Genomic DNA, 25,194 nt, shown 5'->3' on the forward strand with positions numbered 1-25,194 from the left:
TGCCATAATGAGTGGCAACATTAGTGGGCTGCCCCAGCATATCCTTAGGTTCAAAGTTCAAAAAGTTCAAAGTAAGTTTATTATCAAGTACATGTATGTCGTCATATACAACCCTGAGATTCATTTTCTTGTTGGCATATTCAATAAATCCATAATAGAATAACAACCATAACAGAAACAATGGAAGACCTCACTAACTTGTCCATCCAACCACTGTGCAAAAGGCTGCAAATACAAAAAAAATAATAATAAATAAATGAGAAATAAATACCCCAAACATGAGTTGAAGAATCCTTGTGAGCCTATAGATTGTGGGAACATTTCAGTAATGGGGCAAGTGAAGTTATTCCCTTTGGTTCAAGGGCCTGATGGTGTGAGTTCTGAGGCTCCTGTACCTTCTTCCTGATGGCAGCAGTGAGAAGAGAGCGTGACGTGGGTGCTGGGGGTCCCTGATGATATTTGTGTTGGTTGTTAACGTATTTCACTACATTTAATGAATTAATCTGAATCTGAATCTGAAACTTTCAGATGTAATGAATTCCACAGGTGTGACCGTGCACATTATAACAACTTAAGATATCTCAGAAGTGTGGTTGGTCGCTGATACAATGCAAGAAATGAAGTCACTAAGTTACGCAGTGCAGGTTCACTCCACCGGCATTACAATTAGTGACTTAAACATCTGCTTTAGTGAGCTGGGTGAGGTACACATAGTGGCAGAAGAGAAATCAAACCAACAGTGTTAAGAGAGAGCAGATAATTCCTCACATAAACGCCCCATGGAAAAACAGTACCACACATTCAGTGAAGTTCCAGCCAGACTCAACAACCACTAGTATGGGTTCCTAATCTACAACAGGACCGTCCTAAAGTCATAATATAGACAGGAACTGATTAAGAAAATCACAGAGGCAATATTGTTTAACTAAAATTTGCAATTTGTCCTGAAGTTTCTCCCTGCAACTAAACAGTGGCACCTAGTGGTCTTGTAATGCATCGCAGCCGTGCAAGTTCTGCAGCAGATTGTCGAAGATTTTGTGTGCTTCTCACAGTATGGAATGAAAGAATCGAATGGCCAGAATTCATCACTCTTAGCCTGTCCAGAGGAGATATTTACATTTGGTTGTGCATGAATGTTTTGGGGTTTTTTTTTTGCCAAACTCTCAAAGCTACACAAAGTGAAGAGCAAACAAGTGGAAACCTGCAGATGCTGGAAATTCAAGCAACACACACAAAATGTTGGGGGAACGCAGCGGGCCAGGCAGCATCTGTAGGAAGAAGCACTCAACCTGACGCAGGGTCTCAGCCCAAAACGTCGACAGTGCTTCTTCCTACAGATGCTGCCTGGCCTGCTGCGTTCCACCAGCAAAGTGACGAGGTGGTTTTATTGAGCCACTCTCTTATCTGTGGGATTAATCAAACAGTTTTGATGGCTTGCTCCAGGCCCCAGCCATTCTGTTAATGATTCTTTCTCAGTCGCTTCATCTTCAGCCTTGGGGAGTATTCAGGAGCAGCTCTCACACTCGACCATGCACTTCTGTAAAACTGTAACCTTTGCTGCTCTTTGCAATAACACATTAATGACTTGGGAGCAATGGATTAAAATACTCCTCAGTAGAGGCCAATAGGTGAGCTGCAAGTCTAGACCAGAGATACAGAGTAAATCTGTTATAAAGCCATCAGACTTTTATAGGCTGCTTTTGAGTACTTGTCACTAAAGGAAAGGCAGGACTTCTAGGAGGTTTCACTGCTGACAGCGTCTGCTAATTGACTGTTCATCAGTTATCCTTGCATTTGGCACGTCTTAATCAAATCAGTCACCGTTTGCATATTATTTAGGAACCTGGGTAATATAGTGAGCTGCAGAGCGATTTTATGTAAGGAGCTGTGCGTATAAATCCAGTGCCACTAAACAAAATAAACCTATTCCTCTAACTGATTTTACTCAGCAAACCAATTACTCAGATCCTTCAACCATCAGGCTCTCGAATCAAACTTCACTTGCCCCATCATTGAAATGTTCCCACAACCTATGGACTCACTTTCAAAGACCTGTCATCTCATGTTCTCGATATTTATTGCTTATTTGTTATTATTTCATTCTTTTTGGATTTGCAAAGCTTGTTATCTTTTGCACACTGGCCAAACACCCAAGTTGGTGGGGTCTTACACTGATCCCACTATAGTTATTATACTATTATGAACTTGTTGGTCTGATGTTATTAGTTTTTCTGTGTGGGTGATGTGTTGGTTTTTGTGTGTGGGAGAGGGAATTGAGGGTTTGGTGCTGTATTTTTGCGGGGGGTTGGTGTTGGGGGTTTGATGCTGTTGTCACTGTCCTTTTGTGTGAGGGAGGGGTTGGTGCTCCAGCTGCCGTTTTCCGTGTGGGTAATCTGTTAGTTTTTTTGTGTGTGTTGGGGGGGGGGTGGATGATTTCTTTTGCCCTTTTCATGCGTGCAGGGGGTTTGATGCCTTTTCTTTCAACAACACTCATGGTTTGACTGTGTTTCATGGCTGTCTGGAGAAGATGAGTACCAGTAAAATGAACCTTCGTTAAATATGCTTGCAAGAAATTTAATCTCACAGTCATATATTTTGACATATATGTACTTTGATAATACATTTACTTCGAACTTTGAAGAAGCCCCAGCGCCTTCACAATATTCAGCATCCAGTTACATGTACCCATATATTCTGCGCGATCTCAAACAGAGTATAAAGATCACAATTGTGGGAATTGTAAGCCAGAGAATGATGCAGCTTCATACACCCATGCATAAACTACAATCAGGTAAAATATAAATTCACACACCCACACTCACTGAAACTGGACAAGTCGTGGTCGGATGACTCATACACTCACACAAAGACATCAACTGGGAATTTTGGAGGCTGCATATTACAAAAAAAAAGACAAATCTTTCATGAGCCACCCCAACACAGCGCACACATTTACTAGTACATCAGAGAGAAAGCAATATGCTGTCCGCTGATAAAGGAATAATCTGTGGTTTAAGCACTGATATCTGAATAAAAAGGGAAAATTAAAAGAAAAGGGACAGAAATACAAATAAAAAACTGTTACAGCATTTTATTAATGCCATAAACCCTCACATGCTCTTTTGTGAATCTGATTTAAATTGCCTTATAGTAATTTTGTTCCCATGAGATTCTGACTTGCATTTATAATCAAAGTTTTATCTAAAAATTAATCTCATCAGAGTTTTGAAATCGTGCTAACCAGGGAAAGCTACTGATTAACTATGCAGGAGAGTGTTTTCCCAAGCTTTTCATACAAATGTAGAATAAATAAATATTGCTGCATGTGTAAGCAACAGAATTCCAGCAATGGAAAACTGCAGAGTGTTTTTTTGACCGGGGACTTTGATCTATTGTGATGTTTAACAACTTAGTTAACGGATGACTCGCTTGCCTGGGACCATACAGTAAGCGAGATGGGGTGTGAGAAGAATATTATCAGCTAAGCATGCACGTTTGAAGTGTGGGCATTTTTACTTGGCTGGAGTCTATGGTCAAGCTTACACAACAGAAGCATTTGAATACTGAGTGTGTCTGATCTCAAACTACAATTTGGTGTAAGCTAATGCTAGGATATGTATTGGGTTTTGGCATGGGTTTGGGGGTGGGACGACTGCACAGGATGAAAGAAAGCTGCAGAGAGTTATAAAATTAGTCAGCTCCTTCATGGGCACTAGCTTCCATAGTATCTAGGATATCTTCAAGGAGCAGGACCTCAAAAAGGCAGTGTCCATTACTAAGGACCCCATCACCCAGAACATGCCCTCTTCTCATTGTTACCATCAGGAAGGAGGTACAGAAGCCTAAAGTCAGGGACAGCTCCTTCCCCTCTGCCATCTGATTTCCTAATGGACGTTGAACCCATGAACATGACCTCTCTACTTGTTTATTTCTGTTTTCTTTGCACTACTTACTTAATGTAACTATTAGAAATATATATACAAATTTACTGTAATTTGGAGTCTTTTTATGTTTTGTATTGACCTGCTGCGGCAAAGTTAACAAATTTCACAAAATAATTAGTGACATTAAACCTGATTCTGATTTTGTCAACTTGCAAGTTAACAGTACTTAAGGCTGGTTAATTTTCAATGTTTTTCAATCTGCATTGATTTTGCAGTACTCTGCAGTTCCAGAAGACTTAATGACAATCTGCTGTATCTGCAAGGCATGGTACAGGAGTTGGAACTAGAGAGTAACAAAACCTTTCCGCATTGCTTTGGGACACCGAATGTAAAGATTAGTCAACTTTTTCCTTCAGGGTAGAAGACTGAGAAGTGATCTGATCGAGGGGTTCAATATTTTGAAAGGATTTAATAGTGTAAATACACCTGAACCACTTGCTCAGGTGGAGATAAGGAGAGCATCAGGACAAGTTAGTTCAAATATAAAAGTGCCAGAATTCAGAACCCTCTGCCCAAATATCAGGGGCTGCTAGGCAAATACTTTGTGGTTAAATTACAAGACTATTGATCCTGTGATATGAGATCGTATCTCTGCATGATTGCTGAGGAATTAAAGCTAAGTGGATTAAGTAAATTTTAAATGAAAAGCTGGTATGGTGACCATGGAAGAGCATCAGAATGTTGCTGAAAACTCTGTTCATTGATCTCTTTCCTGTCAGATTGAACCAGTTTCAGCATTTACTTTTTAACAAGGTGTTTTTGCCCACAGAACTGCCACTCAGTGGATGTTTATTTTTGCACCATTTTCCATAAACTCTAGAGATGATTGTGTGTAAAAATCCCAGGAAATTAGTGTTTCTGGGATACTCAAGCCACCCCATCTGGCGCCAACAATCAATCCACAAGCAAACTCACTTAGATTACATTTCTTCCCCGTTCTGATGTTTGGGCTGAATAACAACTGAACCGCTCAACCATCTGTCTGCATCCTTTTATGCATTGAGGTGCTGCCACAGGATTGGCTGATTAGATATTTGCATTAACAAGCAGGTGTGCAGGTGTACCTAACAGAGTGGCCACTGATCGTACATTTCATTGACTCTTAACTACACTGTGCACAGTTAAAGGGCCAAAGGATGGACAATAATGTTAATCTTGCCTGCAAACTCCTCATCCCCTGAATGAATGTACAAAAATGGGAGACTTTGCTGTTGAAATTGCTAAATTTCAGGTATGAAGAGACAAGAGGAAGGAGGTTCTGACCGAATGACTATGCATCTTTGAAGGTCATACTGCTCTACTCCTCTGCTTCTGTAGTGCAATCCCTATTGATATTTAAAGCTCAGTCAGTAATGAACAGCCTGCATTGTAGTAGTCTCTGACTTGGCAGAAGGAGGTAAAAATTAAATTAGATTTAGTTACGTGTCCAGAACATTTAATGCAATCACAAAGCTGTCTATTACTGTTCAGAGGAGTCAAGAATCAGAAACAGTTGTAGTGCCGAATAAAAGCAAAGTCCAACTGTGAGTAGAGATTAAGTGCACAAGCTGTATGTGGAGACAAAGCGTCTTTTGTTGTTGCAGCCCTTTTCTTCAGGCAGCTTGTTCAGTGCAAGTGCGGACTCGACTAATTGAGTGTTGATGGAAACATGAAGATGATACCTGAGCACTTTTTACATCCTACTTGTATAAGGAATGTTTGGAAGTCTTTTTTTAAATTTTTTTTATTGAATTTTCAAATGGTTACAGAAGGGAAAAAAAAAATCAACCCTTCCCCCTCCCCTTAACCCCTGCCCCCTAACATATCCCTGTGGAAAGAGAGGAAAAAAGAAAGAAAGAAAGAAAGAAAGAAAGAATGCCTGGATATCGGAAGATCCCCCGCATGCTCTATGGAGTTCGTAATAGCTTTAGTAAATATATTTATTTATTTCCCCCAAATAACCAATAATTTTATCTTCAGAGCACCTATATATTTAATCCTATCTTTTGTAAATAAGGGCGCCAAATTTTCAGAAATATTTCACATTTATCTCTTAAATTATAAGTAATTTTTTCAAATGGAATGCAGCTAAAAGCTATACCTATTTTCATTTTCTTAACGTATGTTAAAATTCTTTTTCTTTTCACCAGTCCATTAAGCCCATTAACATTAAAACTTTAAAAATTCAGTAAATTAGTCATTATTTTTAACAGGGTTACTCCAGTCTATAGTAATACCTAACTTTTCAACTTTTGTAGTACTTTGGGGAATCTTTTTAAAATTCTCCGTGTTGCTATGTGTCTCTTCCCTCCCCACCCCCCCCCCCCCACCCCGATTGTCCAGGCAAAGAAAGAAAGATTAAAGAAAAATAGATTATAAAGAAAAAACTAACAAAATATCCCCCTACTAATGTTGTGAATAAAAAAAAAACACAGCATTACCCCCCTCCGTTGTACGGGTCATGGCAATCGCCATGATTACACAGGTAAATCCCGTAGCAATCGATCCAAAGTTCCCCCAGCTCCCCCGTAACATAAAAAAGTATATGTAAGAGAAGAAAAAATAATATTACTACTCTCGATTAATATTTCTCAAATTTTTACCTTTCTCCCCCGTATCATATAATTAAGATAATATTTAAATATTCTTCTGTCCTTAAACATCCATCAGCTCCATTCACTGTCCCTGTCTTCATCTTTAATCCATTTCACTTTTAAATCTTTGGCTGTGGTTAGCGAATATTTGGGAGTTCTTGTGCAAATTCTTCCACATCCCGATAATCAGTAAAAGATCTTTTTCCGTCATCCAAAAAAATTATCAGGTTGCCGGGTGGCGCAATATAAATTGATAACCCTTTTCCCATAAAACCTTTTTCGCTGGGTTAAATTCCTTCTTTCTCTTCAAAAGGTCTTATATCAGGATAGAAAAGAACTGTTTTCCCTTCTATCATCAATGGCCCGTTTCTCTTTCTGCCACATTGGGCAGCCGCCTTCAGGATCTTTTCTTTATCTTGATATCTTAAGCATTTTATCAAGATTGATCGTGGGTTTTGATCAACTTGAGGTCTTGATCTTAAGGCTCTGTGAGCCCTTTCAATTTCAATTAACTGGGTTCCTTCTTCCATTTCCAAAATTTCCGGAATCCATTTCTGAAAAAAAATTATTGGATCCTCTCCCTCTATACCTTCTTTAAATCCAACAATCTTAATATTATTTCGTCTGCCAAAATTTTCAAGTACATCCAATTTTTCCAACAACCATTTTCTTTCTGATGTCCAGGCAGAAATATTATCTTCCATTTTATTCACTCTATCAATGGTGTCTCCCGTTGTTTCTTCCAAGTTTTTAATTTTCTTGTCCATTTTGTCCTGTCTTTTCATCATTTTATCAAACATAATCTTCATATTTTAATATCTTTTTTATTACTTAATGCTTTTAATTCATGCATTATTTGCACCAAAGACTTTTTTATGCCTCCAATATCACCTCCAACCTCTTCTTGTTGCTCTTCTTTGTTTGTCTCTTCATCTTCGTCTGATTTATCCAGAGAATCTGATTCCACCTCATATTCACTTTCATTTTCAGTTCCGATCATAGCTGGGATTTGTAGTTTGGGTTGCTCGTGTTTGCGCATGCCCCTTCCTTCACGCATGCGCTATTCCTGTTGCTCTTTTTTTTTGGAAACGGTTGATGTTTCCGCAGTTTCCTGTTCTGTATCGCCGGAGGTAAGATGCACTTGAGCCCGAGGCTCTTTCATGGCGGCCGGCCTTGATTCTTTTCCAACTTGTGTTGTCTTCAAAGTAGTAGTTTTCTCCTGCTTCTGTTTAGGAGACATATCTTAAGACAATCCTGAGTAGTTTATAAGTAATTTTTAAAAAGTATTTACTAACTTTTCTTCACTTAAACATTATTTTACTGTTTTTTTTTACAGGAGAGCTGGATTTCTGCTTCTTGATCCTACGTCATCACTTGACGTCCCCCAAATGCTTGGAAGTCTTAGGTAAGTTACAGAGGCCACCAGTTACTGTAATCATAACATTTAGTCAAAGGGAAAGAAGTATTACATTATCAAGTAACCACACTGAGTTAATGGCAAATTTTAGCTAATTGTTAAACAATTTTTGTGCTACTTATTATTTTACTCACTGCTGCTTTCTAAATTGGGGGAGAGCAAGCTGATGTTTTTGGTTTACAGGAGGCCAGTGGTTATTGTTGCTAAAATTCACAGGGAGAGATTATTCCCTAGCCCTGAAATTCCATGGAATCACAGGTACAGAGGCGTGTGCAGCTTGAAGCCAACACTCTCCTGTGTGGTTAGGACAAGAAGTGAATTTCACTTCCCTCAATAGTAATTGCAGTTAAATTCGCAGGCTCCCATCTGGAAAATAATCTTGTCTGAATATCTGTTGAAAATCCATCAGTCTTTATAACTGTCCCTGCCCTAATCTGACATGATGTCACTTGAGGAACCTCACAGGTGAAATGAGAAATTTACTTGTGACAGCATTGCCAGCACACATCATCAAATAAGCAGTATTAACAAGAAAAGTATAAATTAAATATAGATTATAAGAAAGAAGACAATTAGAACAAAAAGAAGCATTGCACGTTGGTGTACGAAGTGATCAAAATGGTCATAAGTTGCTGTACCGATACTGAGTTAGTGATTAGGGTTGTGCAGGTTGGTTCAAGAAAAGAACGGTTGAAGGGAATTAGCTGGTTTTGAATTTGGTGGTGTGGGACTTCATGCTTCTGATGGTAGCTTTGAGAAGATGACATCTGGATGATGTGTTCTTTGGTGATCAATGTTGCATCAAGTCATTGTCTCACACAGATACTGTGAAGTATGTATCAGGATGAGTTCACTATTCCCTGCAGCTTCTTGTATTCCTACACGGTCAAATTTCTGTACCTGGTCTTGATGCAACCAGTGAGGATATTTTCATCAGTATATCTGTAGAAGTTTATGGGAGGGCTTGGTAACGCCAAACCTGAAGACTGGCACACCTTCCTTTTAACTGTAGAGGTCATCCAATATGTTAATGCTCAGGAATTTTATCTTATAATTTCCAATAATACTGTATTTTTTCTCATACCTGCTCCGCCTTCTTCCCCTTCACCTTTATGATTGACATAGGGATCGAGTGTGGAACAGGCCGTTCCGGCCCAGTGAGCCATGACAGCCAGCAGCCTACCTATTTAACCCTAGTCTAATTGCAAGGCAATTTACAATGACCAATTAAACTACTAACCAGTATATCTTTGGACTGTGGGAGAAAACTGGAATAGTCAGAAGAGGAACAGACGGTCATGGGGAGAACATATAAATGGCACTGGAATTGAACTCTGGACTCCAGTGCCCCAATAACATTGCACAAACCATTACATTAACTGTGGTGTCCATCTTCCTTGGAATTTCAGCATCTTAATCAAATCCAGCTTCCTTCACAGAAATCTTCTACTTCCACCTTGGTTACAGTGCTCAGGTCCACCTCCCACCTCAGCCTCATGCAGGAAACCTCATCATGGGTCTGACACAACCAATCTTGCCAGTTCCTCTCTTAACCTTCCCACCAGATCATCCTGATGTCCTTCCCCTTCACAATCAACTACACCACCAATCTTCATGTCACATGTTCATCGCACGTTCAGCTTATAATTATACCTCTTACCTTCACATCCAGATCTTTAATGTTTATAACAAATATGAGGATCCCAGTCCTGATCCTTGTGGTATATCACTGGTCACATTCTTCAAATCACAATCAGAAGCCTACATTTTCATCCTCTGACATCAATCACCAAGTCAGTTTTAGATCCAATTTGCCAAACTGCCCCCGTGTTCTTAACATTTCTACAAATCTCCTGTGTAGGACCTGTCAAAGGCTTCAGTGAAGTCAGCGTTAATGACATCAAATTCATTGTCTTCATTGATATACCTCGTCAACTCTCAAAAAATTAAGCTAGCTTCATCTTTCAGGACTCCCCCTAACAAAACTGTACAGACTGTCCATGATTAATGTTACCTCTCCCAAAGCTGATTAATCCTACCTCTCAGGATTAATTCTGATAACTTTACTACTACAGATATTAAGCACACCAGCCCCTAAATTGCCTGGATTATCTCTGCTGTTCTTATTGAATAAAAGTACCCCATGCACTGCCCTTGACTTGTCTGTAGCCAAAAAAGATTTGAAAAGTTCTGCCATCTCCCAGCAAAGTATTTATATTTCATTGTATGATTTCCCAGTGAAATTAAAACGTTTTTATTTTATCCCATAGACTGGAGCTCTTTATGCTCACTGGATAATTTGCACAGTACCCTACAATATTTAATTTTGTTTACCAATGCATGATTCATATGTAGATTCAATTCCTACTTTCCTAAGTTATTGTGTGCTTTATGTGAGTTATGTGTACTACTAAGCTTTATGCCCTGCTCTGGAGAAACGTTGTCTCGTTTCATGGCATACATGTATATAGTTAAATGACAATAAACTTAACTTGGCGCAATGAGATTTAAATCTGTTTCAAAATGAAGGAAATCTGTCCTCTTTCCCGAGCCCCCTGCATCTGGCATCAAGTGAAGTAAAGAGTAGGAAACAACTTCTCTGTGTGAAGGAGTGGGAAGCCAAGTGTTGACACTGGAGGTGGAAGATGGGTGAATAACCTGCAACTCTGCTTGATTCAGATTTTGGACTGGGGATTACTTAGGCAATGCTTTCCTCAGCAGCAACAGAGTTTACTAATGATTTTGTTGCATTACTTTATGGGTTTGTGTGACTGATGGACAGAACAGCTTTTTCTCGATTTATACTTTCCTGCTCTTTTCCAAATACAGAACCCAGGGTTCAATTTATCACCTAGTCCACAAAACAGTACCTCCATCGATGCAAACTTCCTCAGTGCTCCTCTTCTCATTTTTTTACCTCTTCTCCATTGGGAGTTGAAACAATGACTTCCCGACTCACAGATAAAGTCACCTTTCTTTTCTGGCATCTTCCCTCCTCCTTTCCCGGCCTGAAGAAGGGTCTCAGCCCAAAACGCCGACTGTTTATTAATTTCCATAGATGCTGCCTGACTTGTTGAGCTTTTCCAGCATTTTGTGTGTGTTGTTTTGGATTTCCAACATCTGCAGACTTCCTTGTGTTTAAGAGGTGTCACTTAAATTTGCCAATAAAACGGTCGGTCAGATACATGGGTAAGAGAGGTTCAAACGCGAGCAAATGGGGCTACAGATCATAAACAAAAGAAATTCTGCGGATGCTGGAAATCCAAAGCAACACGCACAAAATGTGTCCTGAGGAAAAGTCTCAGACGAGAAGTTGACTGTTAGTAGATTTCCATGGATGCTGCTGAGTTCTTCCAGCCTTTGTGTATGGGGCTAGCTTAGATGGGCAACTTGGATCACATGGATGAGTTGGACAGAAGGGCCTGTTTCCATTCTCTATAACTCTACAAGTACATCAAGGGTTAAAGCCACATGTGGCAGCAATAGTTCCTGAGAATTTTCACCTGCTGGTATTCCTATGAGTATAACATTACAAGCATTAACACTAAATTACTCAAACCAAAAATATGGAACATACTTTCATGACCAGGCAAAGAAAGATTAATGTTATTTTTTGGATGTTTTTATTTTTTAAATGAGTTCTTTTAAAAAGGTAAGGAATCTGGTTAAAAAAAATACTTGCATGATGCTTACCACTGAGTACCCTGCAACTAAAAATGGAAAAAAATACATTTATCAGCTCCGTCTCTGCTCATTTCCCATGGCTGTCTTTGGGTGATGGAAAGAGTGAAACTTCAAACCCATCAGCCCCACTGAAGCAAAATTTTCATGACTTGCAATAATCTTAATTTGAAGGGGAAAACCCACTGAATTTCTCAGAGGGGTCTAGATATGATTTTCAGAATTACCCAATAAGCGAGAGTTAGCTTTGTCACAGAGTTAATGTAATGAATGAAACATAGTCACTCTCACTTCTATGTTAATTCATTAATACTGAAAACTTTATGATTCTTCCCATTTTCAAAGTTCTGAGTGATAAACTTTTGATATGTTTAGGAAGAATTAATTCAGGGAAGTTCAGATATATTCAGTTAATGCCTGTTGGCCTCGAGGCATGGTGAACACACAACAATTCATATCTTTGGAAAATGGAGCAGCAACCAAAAATCTTGCATTTTGATTGAAACACATACACCTTCCCACTGGCAGAATTTTTTGTGGAGCTCCTCTGTTCACTCCCTCCCACACATACACACACACTCATCTATGCATCTACTTACTCACATGCATGCGCAGACACACACACACACAGAAAAGGCATTGGCCCAAATATACATTCTCTCTCTCACACACACAGAAAGATGCATTTCTCAGAGATCTACATCTCTCGCTCAACATAATGCTATTATAGTGTCAATGACCCGGTTTCAATTCCGACCTTGGCTGTCAGACATCCCACCCTGCAAAAACTCATTTCAGGGAGGGTGGCACCCCTGCTACCCCCACAACCCCCTACCCCACCCCCAGTCGACCTCCAAGGGTGAATGTAATACTTTGTTTAGTGATTCTGTCTAATCTGTAAACCAAGTTGGGTATGTGCAGAAAATGTGACATTAAAACATGTACTTACATTATATTATCATGGAGTCGTGTTTTTATTCTATTACAACTTTAAGCAGGTCTACAGGGAGTTTGGCCTCATCACATAGGACATCAATAGAGTAGCTCTTTAGCAGCTAGCCAGCTAGTTTAAATAATGTTAGCTATGCTAATGAACGAATGACACCTGTTAAACTCACCTCAACATGTCTTTTACATTTTAACCCTCCACGGGCAATAGAAAAGTCACTGTTGAAACAGTGCAGCGAGCAGCCCTGTCATTATTTTTGAGGTTGACTGTAAAGCCCGCCCACAGAGAAAACTGATAGGTCTACTTAGCACGAAGAGAGACCAATCAGGATGCTCCCTCTCCCTCTCAAAAAAATCAATTTCCAGGATATTGTATCTAATTTACGGGCATCAGGGAGCTGCTATCAATATGCTGGAGACTCCCAGAACTTCCGGGAGAGGTGGGATGTCTGGGTTGTAGGAAGTTTGTAGGTAACCCCTGTGACTGCATGTGTTTGCTCCGTGTGCTCCGGTGTCCTCCCACATTCCAAACTTGGACAGGTTGGAGTCATAGAAAAGTACAGTACAGAAACAGGCCTTTTGGCCCATCTAGTCCATGCAGAAACCACTTAAACTGCCTTTTCCCATTGAACAGCACCAGGATCAAGCTTGCCATACCCCTACCACCCATGCACCAATCCAAACTTTACTTAAACGTTGAAATCAAGCTTGCATTCACCACTTGTGTTGGCAGCTCATTTCACACTCTCACAACACTCTGAGTGAAGAAGTTTCCCCTCATGTTCCGTTTCAACTTTTCACCTTTTACCCTTAACCTATGGTTGTAGTCCCACCCAACCTCAGTGGAAAAAGCCTGCTTGCATTTACCTATCTACACCCCTCATAATTTTGTATACCTCTATCAAATCTCCTCTCAATCTTCTACATTCTAAGGAATACAGTCCTAACCTATTCAATCTTCCTTATAACTCAGGTCCTCCAGACCTGGCAACATTCTTGTAAATTTTCGCTATACTCTTTCAACCCTGTTTACATCTTTCCTGTAGGTAGGTGACCAAAACTGCACACAATACTCCAAATTAGACCTCACCAACATCTTACACAACTTCGACACAACATCCATCTCCTGTGCTCAGTACTATGATTTATGAAAGCTAATGTGCCAAAAACTTCCTTTGCAACACCATCAACCTATGATAAACACAAAGTACACTGCAGATGCTGTGGTCAAATCAAGACGTACAAAAAAGCTGGATGAACTCAGCAGGGCGGGCAGCATCCGTTGAAAGAAGCAGTCAATGTTTCAAGTGCCTATCCCCTCCCTGCGTCCCCTCCCCCACCCCTTGATCTTTTCTCTGATTGGTTTTCCACCCTCCCCCACCTTCCTTATGGGGCCACTGCCCCCTCCTTCTTTAGTCCTGACGAAGGGTCTTGACCCAAAATGTTGACTGCTTCTTTCAACGGATGCTGCCCAACCTGCTGAGTTCATCCAGCTTTTTTGTACATCTTGATCTACCTATAATGCCACTTTCAATGAATTATGGATGTGTATTCCCAGATCTGGCCAGTAACTCTACATGGCTGAGAAACATGGACCCTAAAAGCAGCTGATGAAAAGAAGTTGACAGCATTTGAGATGTGGACATACAGACAGATCCTCAGGGTATCATACATTGAAAGGAGATCCAACAACTTCATCCTAGAAAAGATTGGCACGAAACCAATACTTCTGGAAACCGTTATCCAAAGAAAACTTCGCTATTTTGAACACATTTCAAGAACTGATGACACACTGGTACGCACTGTGCTTGAAGGCAGTGTAGAAAGAAGCAGCTCCTGAGGCAGACAGAGGACAACCTGGATCGACAACATTGAGAAGTGGACCAGCCTCACCGCCAGAGATGCAAGAGGTTTGACTGCCGACAGATCGCAGTGGAAGAAAGTGGTGGCCGAGGTTCTGGAAGAGTATGGCACGTGACGATGATGATTCCCAGATCCCTTTGTTCTACCACACTCCTCAATGTCCTACCCTTCACTATGTAAGACCTACCCTGGTTGGTCCTACCAAAGTGCAAAACCTTGTACTTGACTGCGTTAAATTCCATCTGCCATTTTACAGCCCATTTTTCCAGCTGATCTATATCCCTCTCCAGCCATAATAGCCTTCCCCACCATCCACTACACAGGCTTCCAGAGTACCACCACTCTCTGGCTGCTCCCCCAAAGCCAATGTCTAATCCAAAACACCAACTCATCTTGAATGCAAGGTGACTGAACCTTCTTGACTAACCTCCCATGTAGGACCTTGTCACATGCCCTGCTAAAGTCCATGTAGACAACATCCACTGCCTTGCCTTCATCCACTTTCTTGGTAACTTCCTCAAAAAACTCTGTAAGATTGGTTAGACATGACCTACCAAGCATAAAGTCATGCTGACTATCCTTAATCAGTCCCTGTCTATCCAAATACTCATATATCTGGTCCCATAGAATACCTTCCAATAACTCCCCCATAACAGATTTTAGACTCACTGGACTATAATTTCTTGGTTTATGTTTAGAGCCTTTCTTAAACAGCAGAACAACACTGGATATCCTCCAGTCCTCTGGTACTCTTCGGTCGTTAAGGATGATTTAAATATCTCTGCTAGGGCCCCTGCAATTTCTGCACTTGCTTCCCGTTGGGTCCAAGGGAACACCTTGTCAGGCCCTAGGGATTTCTCCACCCTGATTTGCCTCTGGACAACAAACACCTCCTCCTTTGTGGATCTGCCATTTTGCCTCCCTTCTATAGAGTCTGTGTCCGTTACCTGCATAAATACAGATGCAAAAAAAATATTTGAGATCTCCCCCCCCCATCTCTTTTGGCTCCACATGTGGATTACCATTCTGATCTTTCAGAGAACCAATTTTGTCCCTTGCTATCCTTTTGCTGTTAACATATCTGTAGAATCCCTTAAGATTCTCATTCACCTTGTCTGCTAGAGAATCTTCATGCCTTCTTTTGGCCCTCCTGATTTCTTTCTTCAGTGTTCTTTTGCATTTCTTACACTCCATAAACACCTCAGTTGTTCTCACCTGCCTATACCTGCTATGTGGATTGATTCTTCGTATGGGTGTAACTGGGTGACGCAGGCTTGTTGCGCTGGTAGGGCCTGTTATCGTGTTGCATCTCTGAATGAATAAAATGCGCACACACACACACACACACACACACAGATAGAGAAAGATGTGCATTTCTCAGGTATATAAATCTCTCTGCATATCTCAAACAGCACACACACGACTTCAGTGGTAGTCCTCAGTGGTCAGTAGGTTCATTTCCTGTGGTATATTGCTCCCAGAGTAACTACCTAGCAGAAGGATAGAGAGGGGAGATGGAGCTGAAGTGGATAAAGTTGGGAGGAGGTGTGTGTGTGTGTGTGTGTGTTGTATGTGTATGTATATTTGTGAGTTTATAGTGTGTCTATATTTATTGACAAAACCCTTCTATCTGAGTAGGCCCATTGTCTCTGCCTGCTCCTGACCCAGAGAACTCATTCCTCAAATCCATTCAATCCACTTTGGTTTAGTCCTTTCCTACCTATATCTGCAAAACTTCTCATGTTCTCCGTCTCCTCACCAGTATTCAATTCGCTGGCCCTGACCACCTCATTTTCACCATTGATGTTGAGTCCCCCATCAAGAAGGCCTTAAAGCTCTTCGCTTTCTCAGTAAAAGAACCAACCCCATTCCCTCCTCCACCACCTTCCTCCATCTGGCACAACTGGTCTTCACCCTTAACTAATTTTCCTTCGGCTCCTCACACTTTCTCTAGACTCCAGGGGTAGCCCTGGGCACCCTCATGGGGCCCAGCTATTCCAGACTTTTCGTTGGCTATGTAGAACAGCCCGTATTCTCCCCAACTCTTCCTCCACTACATTGACAAATGTATTGGTGCTGTTCATGCACCCATGCTGAGCTCGTCAATTTCATCAAATTTACCTCCAAATTCCACCATGCCCTTAAATTCACTTGGTCCATTTCTGACACTTCCCTCCATCTCGATTCCATTCCAATTCCCATTCCAACATGTCAGTCCATGGCCTCCTCCTATGCCAAGATCAGGCCACCTCGGGGTGGAGGGGCAACACTTTATGATCCGTCTGCATAGCCTCCAACCTTTTGGCATGAATATCAATTTCTCCTTCTGGTAAAAAACAATTCCCTCCCTCTCCCCTCTTCCCTCTTCTACTATTTCACACTTCAGCCACTCACCTGCCTATCACCACCCCTGGGTCCTGTCCTCTCCAATGGTCCACTCTCCTCTCCTATCAGATTCCTTCCTCTACAGCCCTTTGTCCTTTCCACCCACTTAGCTTCACCCATCACCTTCTGCCTAGTCTCCTTCCCCTCCCCTCACCTTTTCACTCTGGCATCTTCCCGCTTCCTTTACATTCCTGGAGAAGGGTCTCAGCCCGAAATGTCCATTTGGTCACTTCCACACATGCTGCTCTCTGACGTGCTGAGTTCCTCCGGCATTTTAAGTGTGTGTGTGTGTGTGTGTGTGTGTGCACCAGTGTGAGTTTGAATGTGCAAGTGTGCGTGTGTGTGAGTGCATGCACTTCAGCCATTGACTGGATCCCATGCTACACAGTTAGGCAAAGGCAGCTGTAAGAACAGGATGAGTGTCCGCTCAGGCATGGTGCAGGGGTTCTGGATAAACACGAGTAGGCTGCTGTAGGGCCACGGTTCCCTTTGATGTCCTGCCAAAGCTGTGCCCTCTTACTGACCCGAGAAATGGTTAAACAGAATATCCCAAGCCCACAAGCCGATGCTGTTGGCTGTCATTAGTACAATATCAATCCACTCCTCCTCAACCCCATCTGGCCCAAGGGACCAATATTAATCCCTATCCTCACGAGGAAATCTGCAAGGTGCTGGAAATTCAAACAACACACACAAAAATGCTGGTGGAACACAGCAGGCCAGGCAGCATCTATAGGGAGAAGCGCTGTCGATGTTTCGGGCCGAGACCCTTCGTCAGGACACTTCGTCAGGTTGAGACTGTCCTGACGAAGGGTCTCGGCCCGAAATGTCGACAGCGCTTCTCCCTGTAGATGCTGCCTGGCCTGCTGTGTTCCACCAGCACTTTGTGTGTGTTGTTTGAATCCCTGTCCTCTTGGGTCAGACTGTTACCGTTATGCCCTTCATCATTGACGTTCGCTGCCGTGCTTCTCTGAGCTATTCGCGTCCTCTGTTGGAACCTGTGCGGGAGGGGTCAGGGCACCAGGAATACCTGGGGGTAGCGCTGTCACTTAAACCTCCAGCAAGTCTTCCAGAGTGTCCAATGAGAAATTACAATTGCCAGCAGAGAATGGCAAGAGGAACTCGGGTGACAAGCTACATTAGGAATGCACAGAAAGGCAGTGGAACATCCATGATGGAAGAGTACCTTCAAGAGATGAAAGTTCAAAGTGAATGTATTACCAAAGTACGCGTATGTCACCAAACACTACCCTGAAATTCATTTTCTTGCATTTTCTCACAATCTTGGTGACAGAGGCTACTGCTTTCAGAGTTGCTCTCAGGGCAACTGGATAAGAAACTGTGCTGTATTTTGTGGAACCTGTTCTTTATTCATTTATCTTATTTTTATTTCTTTGGAGATACGGCACGGAAAGGCTTTCTGGCCCAACAAGCCGTGCACCCAGCAACAAACCTATTTAACACTGGCCAAGTCACAGGGCAATTTACAATGAACAATTAACCTACTAACCAATACACCTTTGAACTGTGGGAGGTGGTGGAGAACCCAGAGGAAACCGGCACAGTTGCGGGGAGAGGGTACGATCTCCTTCCGGACAGCACCAAACTCCAACTCCCTGAGTTGCAATAGCGTTGAGCTGACCGCAATGCTACCGTGGCGATCTAATTCTCATTCTAGGAGTTAACGTGGCTCAGCTTCCAACACACATTGTTTCTGCTTGGTCAATGTAACCGCACTTATTAACAATGCATGACCTTTTACATCAAGAGCATTGTCTTCATGCCACCCATTTACCAGATACAGTTAATTACACAGTTAATTAGTCACACAATGCTACTTCCAGACAGATGCAGTGACTCCACTACAGAACAGACCACACCCGTCTCCTGAAACACAAGAACACAAATGTCATGAAATGAAACTGTGAACTGAAGTCTGATAGCTAGAAGCTCTGATGAAAGGTGTATTTGCTAACAACTGTTAGGGCATCTTTTTACTTTTTGTTTGCATATGATATTTCTTTCTTAGGGTGAGGTGTGATCTTTTAGGCAGGCAGGGAAGCAGAAGGTGAACTATATTGTGTGACAGACGGGCTTGAGACACTGCCCATGAAGCATGGTACATTACTGTGTGAGTTTTATGCACGGATGTCTTCAGGCTTCCTCACACGGTGAATGGTAAGGCTGCGGAATGTATCCCATCAACAACAATTTAAAACAATGACTCTCAGTACTGAATCTCAAACTTTGTTCCGCTTTCCACAGTGTGTTTCGAGCATTTCCTGTTAATTGATGCACACTGACCCGAATTGTCCCCTGGTTTTCTATAAAAACAGCATTCCGGAATCTGTCAGAGGAGCATCCAATCTGGGCCTTGGCGGTAAGTCATTGCAACAAAGTGGGCCTGTTTAGTGTTGATCATTCTGGAGTATCAATCATAGATCTGGAGTTCAACTCTACGGAGACCAATATGAAACGACTCGATGCTGGAATTGCGAAATGAAACTCAGAGCCTATTTTATTTATTTCACCTTCCATGCGCACGGAGGTGAAACGAAACTTACATTTTAAAACTTTCTACCTTGCTTAAGGCTATTTTGTAAGTTGCATCAGGTCTTGAGGTAAGGTCCTCACAGAAGGTTTTGACCCAAAACACAAACACTCCCACAACCTCTGAATGATTTTGGTTGACTTGCTGCGCTCCTTTAGCAGATTGCTTGCTGTTCCAGCATCTGCAATCTCTTGCTTCTTCCTCTCGTTTGTAGGTGAGATTTTGTCAAATGCTCCAGAAATATGTTTAAAGCAAAATTTCTTTCTGTAAAGTGTCCAAACGTCTTGCAATAGAATAGGAAGGAACATTAAGGAATGTAGAGTTCTTGCTTCAGTCTTACAGCACAGAGCAATCAATATCTGTATTATAAACAGCTTCAGGCTGTGTAGATCAGACTCCTGATATAAACAGTGTGTGAAATACTAGTATACAAGACTTGACAATCAAAGCTGACAGGCATGGCATTCACAAAATAGTTTTGGCTAGCCGCAGCACTGTAACAGAATACCAAATCTACAGCATAAACACACAGTGTTGCTTTTGTGAATCAATTAATACTTCGAAGCCATTAAATTCAATCCCATATAAACCTTTGCCTCATTCACAAAGCTATAGATGTTTGGGGAAAAAATGAGTTCTCTATAAGTTAACATTTTCTGAAAGCTTACGGAAGACTGATTATTTTTTCTCCTTCAGTTTCAAGAGATTTTTGGACACCTTTTCAAAGTTATTTCCAGGCAGAGATAAATGGACTGCATTTAGTTTCTAAAATCCCAGTTTCAGGGGCGTGGAAGTCATCCAGGTCTTTTTCTGCTGAAAGTGGAAATGGATGCAGTGGTCCGAAATTCCATTACCTTCCTAACACTCACTCCTGTGTACACTGCGTTCAAACACTCTAGAGTATCACCAGCATCTGGTGACTATGTTCCAGTGAAGTTTTCAACAGCTCCAACAGAAGAAGAATAAAGGGGCTCGTGAGATCCCGTTGAAAGTGAGCTTATGGTTGTATTGATGAAGAAACTGTCAGCATGATACTCCAAACTGATAGGAACTTGCATTGTTAAAAAAGAACATTTAAAAAACAGACACTGATTTTCTTTTCTTTCAGAGGTTTTACTCTTAGCAACCTTCTCTCATACAGTTGGTATAAATCAGCAACTTTTCTCAATGTGAAAACTTCGAAAAACGTAAGCATTTTCCAAGTGTGTTTTAATGCTATAATTGCAGAATAACCAACTTCCTGGTTTTAAGAGCATAATTTTATATATGTATGTTGGTATTCTGTCAGATTTCTCAGCATTTAAAATGATAAAATTTAATTTTATTAATATCATCTACAGTATTCAATTTATCAGATGCTACTTTAATCTGATAATGGCCCAATCTTTATCTTACACTTGTAAATACTTCAAGTGTTCATTATATCTTCACTTCCAAAATACCTGCTCAAAAATGACACTTATTTGAAGACAAATTGAGAAGATTAAAGAATCGGCTGGTTGCTTTGAAAGTAGTGCTGCATTTTCATTGTGGGCGCAAACTTTAGACGATTGACTAAACAATGTGGTAGTTTTACATTGACTATTTAATTTAATAATATGCCCGTCTGTGCCTTACTTGCTCGCAGGGATGCTGTTATGTCATTCTTACAGAGGCGCACAAGCATAGCAAGAAGAAAGTAACAACTTGCTTTCACATTGACTGCTTTTGCTACCTCAGGACAAGTCACTGCTCTTGGCACTTCCTCTTGCCAACCACCCCATGAGCCTCTGCTTCCAACACATCATTCTGCACAACCTCCACCATCTCAAAAGGGGTCCTACCACCAGACATATCTTTACCTTTCTCCCTCTCTCCATTTTCCTCTGGGATCACTCCCTCTGTGATTCCTCTGTCCAGTCATCCCTCCCCACTAATCTCCCTCCTGGATTTATAACATTGAATCACAGTGGATTTAGCTCGGCTTTTTTGATACTGATCAACAGAGAAAGACTATTTTGTGTCAAAGTGAAAACAGTTCTCTACAAAGTGATCTATATTGAGCTTTTTGGACATCAGACTAAGCACAATGTTTGGCATATGCTAAGCACCACACATCATCAAAACCAATAAGACATGAAAACTTCCAAGGGGGTGGCGGGGGAGAATATTTTTATAGGCACTGTATATGTACTTTGAAAATAAATTTATTTTGAACTTTGAACAATAAGGTGCAAGATCATTACAAGGTGAATTGTGAAGTCAGAGGTCTAATTTATCGTAATAGGGAACTACTTGATAGTGTAACAGCGGGGTAGACGCTCTCCTTGAGCCTGGTGGTACATGCTTTCAGGTGTTTTCCTATCTTATTCCTGAGGAAAGAAGAGGGAACGTCCAGGGTGGGTGGGTCATTGATTCTTCCAGCTGTTTTACTGAGGAAGCGAGACGGATGGACAAAGTCCATGGAGGGGATGCTGGTTTCCGTAATGTACTGAGCTGTGGTCTTGGAGAAGCCAGGATTCCAGGTCCTTGTCCTTTCTCAAGGGATCATCTCTACTCTTTGACGCTGAGTTTCTACCTTGGCTCCACGGAGGAGTCAGTTGCTTTCATCTCCCCACCCGCTCCCAACCTATTGGTCTGGCTCCCCGTCAACAGGAGCTGACTCAGGCAAAGGACACCTACCCAGGAAAGTTCTTAGCTGGCTCTTCAGGAGGGTGTCACCCATTCAAAATCAACCCCTCTCTTATCCCCGAGGCATTTAAAGTGTTGAAAATTAATCATTAGGTAAACTCAACAGTGCCTACAATCCCAGACTTGTAATCTCAAGGATTTGGCATGCTGGTGCTGACAGCAGTGAATCTGTATTTTGTTGGAAGCCATAATACAAATTACATGTTGAAATACTATATAAACTAAACTCTCCCAATAGCCTCCCAGATATTTATTTAAGATATAATTTCTGAAGGCTGAGGTTGATTGGATCCTACCTACACCAGCAATGCCGTTCACAGAAGCCAGTTTCTTGAACACTGCTGTCTCTCGGGGGAAGGCACTCTCACAGTGCTATTGAATAGGGAGCCCCTGGACTTTGGCTCAGCAACAATGAAGGATCAGCAATATATTTCCAAGTTAAAATGGCGTGCGTGTTGGAGGGGACTCTGTGGGTAATGAGATTCCATACACATGCTGTCCTTTGTCCTTTTAGTATGTGAGGTCAGGGATTTGGGACGTGTAGTCAAGAGAAGACTGGATAAGTAACCGCAGAGGATTTTGTAGATGGTGTGCAGTGCAGCCAGTGTGTACCAGTGGCAGAGGGAATGAACTGTCTGTAAGGAGTTTGTACTTTGTCCCTGTGACTCTGTGGGTTTCCTCCACATTCAAGAGTTAGTAAGTTGTGGCAGGCTCTGGTGGTGCTGAAAGCACGGAGGCACAAGCAAGCTGACCACAGCACATCCCTGGATTGTGCTGGTAGCTGACACAAGCAGCACCTGTCACTGTACATTTCCATGTATGTGTGACAAATAAAGCTAATCTTCTAAAATTCTTCTGAATAGTTAGGTTGGGTGATGGGGAGAAGCTTGCAGGCTGCTTTGTTCCAGATGCTATAAAACTTTACGCAAGTTGTCAGAGCCACATTCATCCAGGCAAATGGAAACAATCGTGCTCCTGATTTGCACCTGCAAATGATGGAGGGAGCTTGGGGTGTCAGGAGGTGAGTTGCCAGCCTATAGGATATTTGTTTATAGTCACAGGTTTATTGATTCAGTAGATTCAGTAGTGATACAGCAATATTAATGTCATTGAGTTTCAAGAGTAGCTGGTTGCACTCTCTGTTGTTGGAGTTGGTCATTCTGTGTTATGACTTCCGATGAGATATCAGCCCATTCCTAGATTTTGTCCGGATCTTCATTTGTTGAGGAATTGAATATGCAATTGAAAGTTGTAAAATCGTTAGCAATCATTCCAAATCCCTGCCATGAACTACAAGGGCAATTATGGATGAAGCAACTAAAGGTGGTTGGGCCTTGGACATGGTCCGGAGGAACTTTTCCAGTGATGTCCTGGCTCTGCGATGATTGACCTCTGACGACAACAAACCATCTACCTTACAGTATAACTTCATCTACTGAAGTGCTTTCCACTTGATAAATGGATCTTCTCCATTAAAACATTTTGAAAAAAATTCAAATCTTGAAAAATCAATCACAAGGGGCATGGACAGTGCTAAAGCAATGAAGGGCTTCCAAACGAAGGGTTCTAAAACCAAGACGACAATGAACCCAGGTGTACTACCTTAATTTTTTGCTCTCTTTTTAACACAAATTTAATTTTAAAGTATATTCCTTATTGTAATTGATAGTTATTTTATTCTTATATATTTCAATGTACAGGTGCCACAAAACAACAAATTTTATGACATATGCCAGTGAAAAGGCGTGGTTGAGAGCGTGCTGACCTTTACATCACAACCTGGTACTCCAGCTGCAGTGCTGCCGACAAAAAAGCCTTGCAGAGGGTGGTTAGGGGAGCAGAGAAGGTTATTGGGGTCTCCCTATCTTCTGTCCAAGACCTCTTTCAGAGTCGATGCCTCCAGAAGACACGGTACATCATTAAAGACCCCTCACACTCTCTCCATGAACTGTTCGTTCTTCTGCCATCAGGTAAACGTTACAGGAGCATCAAAACTAAAACCACAAGACTACTAAACAGCTTCCTCCCACAGGCAGTCAGACTGCTGAATAACTGCTCTACCTGACTCTGCTTTGGACACGTTTAACTTACACTTACACTGAACACTTACAACTTGATTTTAACCGAAATGGGACTGTTGTGTTTTACTATTTATTGTTGTGTTTACTATTTGTTGCGTTTGTTATGTTATGATTGCACTTGCCCCTGGGAAATGCTGTCTCATTCTGCCCTGCAGAGCTGATGTATGGTTGGAATGACAATAAAGTTTTTGAATCTTGATTCTGATTCTGATTCCTTATCTTCATTGTTCAGAGAGGTTGGTACTAGATCAGACAAACTATGGCATATTTTACAGTGGTGGTGGTGGCATCCGTCGGTCTCGAGAGACCATGGATCTGCGCCTGGAGTTTCCAGGGCGCAGGCCTGGGCAGGGTTGTATGGGAGACCGGCAGTTGCCCAAGCTGCAGGCCTACCCCTCTCCACGCCACCGATGTTGTCCAAGCGAAGGGCACTAGGACCCATGCAGCTTGGCACCGGTGACGTCGCAGAGCAATGTGTGGTTAAGTGCCTCAAGGACACAAACACACTGCCTCAGCTGAGGCTCGAACCAGTGACCTTCAGGTTACTAGTCTGATGCCTTGCCCACTAGGCCACGGGCCAACACAGTGGTACAGGAAGTGAACAACTAGTGAGGGCAGAGAATGAATGCTTGGGATTACGGTTGAGGTGGTTTTCAAGCGAGTTGCTTTGTCTTGGATGATGAGGACCAACAACACAATGATTCAGATAGAACTTTCCCTCCTGAATGGCAAATGAATTCTTGAAATACTACCTCATTATTCCTCTTTGTTTTACACCATTTATTTATTTTGTAGTTTACAGTTATTTTAAGTCTTTGCACTGTACTGCTGCAGCAAAGCAGCAAATTTCATTTCATAAGGCAGTGATAATGCCCCTAATTCTGATTTTGGTCCTGAGTTGCATTTATCCAGCCATGTGGAGAGCATCCCATCACACTCCTGTCTTTTCCTCTTGTTGTCAATGGATGGGCTTTCGAGGTGTTAGCAGGTGAATCACTTGATTGGAATGTTCCAAGCAAGTGAGTGTTTTCATGGAGATCTGGGTGGGAAGTTCAGAGCTGGCAACCAGTTCCTCAGCATC

General features: G+C 41.7%; 1 long non-coding RNA gene across 2 annotated transcripts; it reads left to right on the forward strand.

Moving 5' to 3' along the window:
* Nucleotides 1-7,878: 7,878 nt before the first annotated feature.
* On the forward strand, nucleotides 7,879-24,497 carry LOC132391867 (uncharacterized). Of its 2 annotated transcripts, XR_009511364.1 has the most exons (4): nucleotides 7,879-7,922; nucleotides 19,077-19,191; nucleotides 20,471-20,549; nucleotides 23,733-24,497. It is a non-coding gene; the product is annotated as an uncharacterized LOC132391867 (long non-coding RNA). The 2 variants fall into 2 exon arrangements; XR_009511363.1 differs by lacking the exon at nucleotides 7,879-7,922 and having other exon boundaries at nucleotides 18,831-19,191.
* Nucleotides 24,498-25,194: the final 697 nt, after the last annotated feature.

Source organism: Hypanus sabinus, chromosome 3, assembly GCF_030144855.1.
Source record: "Hypanus sabinus isolate sHypSab1 chromosome 3, sHypSab1.hap1, whole genome shotgun sequence".
Taxonomy (NCBI): Eukaryota; Metazoa; Chordata; class Chondrichthyes; order Myliobatiformes; family Dasyatidae; genus Hypanus; species Hypanus sabinus.